Source organism: Lissotriton helveticus, chromosome 9 (genome assembly GCF_964261635.1).
Source record: "Lissotriton helveticus chromosome 9, aLisHel1.1, whole genome shotgun sequence".
Lineage (NCBI taxonomy): Eukaryota > Metazoa > Chordata > Amphibia > Caudata > Salamandridae > Lissotriton > Lissotriton helveticus.
In genome coordinates, this window is record NC_136070.1 from 46,921,138 (window position 1) to 46,924,532 (window position 3,395).

Consider the following 3,395-nt stretch of genomic DNA (forward strand, 5'->3'; position numbering starts at 1 on the left):
AGCATAGTTATCCAGTCAAGATTGCAAAGCTTCAGATAAAGAAGAGCCGGTATTCTGTACCGCCGTGCAAGAAGACGAACTGCCTGAGGACCTGAGAGGTGGCCCCCGCGCCACTCCAATGACAGCGGACTTGCTGCAGAGTTTCTGATGACTGAACATATATATCCTTTTTCTCTGTAACACATTGTTCCTGCCTGGGGCTTCCTGGGTGTATGGGGCAAGGGGGTTGAGGACGGGAAACATGGTATTGCAATAAGGGGAGAGGATATAGGTACCTCTTTTCCTGCACTGTCATAGGAACACTGGTTTGTGACATTTTATGACGCTTATCTTGGACTCCTCCAAACATCGAGTAGACTTTATGTTCATTGCCCGATCATTGTTTGCAGTACCAGGCCATGACTGAATGAGGTTGTGGCCTGGGATCTGGGGTTTGTTGAGGATTGTTATTGTTATTGTTGTTTCATTTAGTTTGCCTTTTATGGTTGGCTTTTTTTGTTCTTTGCCCGACCCTCTTACTGGTCTGCCTACTCCCTACCACACGGTCCACAGCTGGGGTCCCTCATCTCACTCAGCCCTCATAACTTTTTTGTGAATCTATACTGCTATTATAAAGAGAGAACAGAATCCTTTTGGCAAGGTAAACTCGGGAACCACAGCGCCAATACACACACACAATACATTGTTGTAATCCTCAGGGTGTGTAGATGGACATAGGCTGCATAAAAAAAAAAAACGTAAATTTAAAAATTAAACTTTAAAAACAAAGTAGTCCCCTAAAAGTAGCACCGGCCGCGACGTAGCGCTGGCCACGACCTCGCGATGTCCGCAACGTGCGTGATGATGACAGGCAGGGAGGAGCAGTGACGAGCAGCGAGGAGTGGCGGTGAAGTCTGGAGTGCGGGGACGAGCGGCGGCTCAGGTAAGGCAAAGGTGAGGCAGGAGGCGGGAGGCGGGAGGCGGGAGGGAGGCGGTCTGGGCAATGTCGGGGCGGGCAGGGGCCGGGTCGGGAGTGCACCCAAGCCTAAAATGTTGCCCCCAGCCCCCTTCTGCCCCGGGCAACGCTGCCGCAATCCGGAAATGCTGCCCCCTGCCCCCTTCTGCCCCAGGCAACGCTGGGGCGGGCAGCTAGTATAACTTAATCGCATGGAATGTGAGGGGAATGGGCACCTATAGAAAACAACGCAGGATACACTTGTATTTAAAACAGTGCTGTATTCAATGTGCTTGCCTCCAAGAGACACACTTAACAGAAGGGCAACTCCTGAAATCACGCAAGCGCTGGTGGGGCCTTGTACTGGGCACTACATACTCACCATACACCCATTTTTTATATTTTGGGTGGCCCTCTAGGTTCCCTATGTCCCAGGTTATTTCTTAAATGATCCTGATGGCTGGTATGTTACACAGAGGGTACACTAGATGGAGACCCTCTCAACTTAGTGGTGCTTTATGTTCCTAATGCAGGTCAGCTCCTCTTTTTGTCCTCATTGACGCCTGCCCTCTTCTGCCTGGCTCACTCACCTATGTTTTGGTGTGGAGACTTAAAATGTGCTCCAGATTTAGAGGTGGACAGATCCAGCCCTCCTGTTACGGGTGCGCAGTCACATAAAACTGCTAAACACCTACTGCAATGGACTTACAATGTACAGGTCTCTGATGTATGGTTCACGCTTTATCCATGTCACCAGGAATACTCCCATTATTCTGTACTACATGCCCTACACACGAGAATTTACATGGTATACAGTGCCCCGGCACTGGCAAGAAAATGTACGAGGGCAGATTATGTGGAGCACACACTATCTGACCATTAGTCCTGCTGACTTTTCAATGGGGGAGGTCGCGCCCAGCCATCGCTATCTAGCTCCTACACCCACAAGCACTAGCAGATGTAGCATTCTGAACCACTGTAGGAACACATAGAGGATTATGGCATGGAGGATGAGGGCTCCACCTCAGATGGGATAGTTGAGTGGGATACATTTGAGGTGGTGTTGCAGGGTGTATGTATGGTACAAGACATGGTATGTAGCGTGCCTTGCAGTCTTGGAAGCTGGTTCTGAGGATAGATTGAAGTCAGCAGAGAGGGACTGGGTGTCCAACCTAATCTCCTATCAGCCATTGGAGGATATTATGGCTAATTACAGGAGGCTATCCAGGCACTTAGCCCTCTTTGACTTCATAGAATACACAAAATGGCATTATGACCTAGGGGACACAGCCAGTAGTTTATTGGCATGGCTGCTGCGATCGGAGCACTCAAATACTCCTATCGGTGCTATCCGCACACACTTGGACACTACAATGAACTCCCAATTTGATATTGATAAGCTTTTTGAGGGTTATTACAAGGAGTTATACACCTCCCCCACAGTAGTTACTCCGAAAGTGATAACTGCTTATCTGCAACCTCTCGAGACACCACTCCATAGCCCCCTATGAGCACTTGGCCTGAGCGGTAAATCCCGCTCCGCTCGCGTAATTTGATGGATTTTGGCAATTCCGCATTCCGTGGAATTGACGAACATTCCACGATCTGCAGCGTCGCGGATTTATTTTTCTTGTTTGCACTTTCAAAATGCGTGTTTGCGCATGTGGTAGCGACTTACCGGGATCCCTGTGTTTGCCGACGAGTTTTCCTATCTGTTCGCGCGGGCCTCGAGATTTTGGTAGCCGGCTACGCGATCCCGCGAGAGAGTGCCATCGCGAACACGTCATTCGGATGCACCATCAGACAGCCACGGTAGCAAACAGGAAACACGCATCGCTAGCGGGCGGGACAAGTGAAACAAGATGGCCGTGACAATTGCCAATTGCATGGGCAAGTTCGTGAGATATTTTCCCCGAACATGCAAACAGCGTCCCCGAACAGGAAAAATGCATCGCAAATGGGCGGAACAAGCATTTCCACGTACTCTCAGAATTCTGAGTAGCTCGCAGAGATTTTTTACTGTTTCGCAGAACTTTGTGTAACGCGACTACGTAAATTCCACCCACCCTTAAAGAACTGGGTGCTCCTTTGACTCTGGGGAGTCTTCTTCTCTTTCAAAAAAATTGCCAGAGGTAAGACGCCTGATACTGATGGTATGCCCATCGACTTCTATGCCTCATATCGAACCTCTTTAGCTCCAAGGCTATTGACTCTATGGGCCACATGTATCAACTAATTTTGCGTTTGGAAATGGGCTGATTCGCAGAAGCGGCCGCTATGCAAATGCAAAAAAGACTTGTTACATGTATCAAACCCTATTTTGCAATTTGGTAATCTGTGACGATATAGATTGCAATATTAATGAGGCAGGTCAATTTGTGGCCCCCTAGGAATCGCTAAGTGAAACTCTATGAATACATTTGAAATAGCAATTACCTAATTGCAATTCACAAAAAATCGC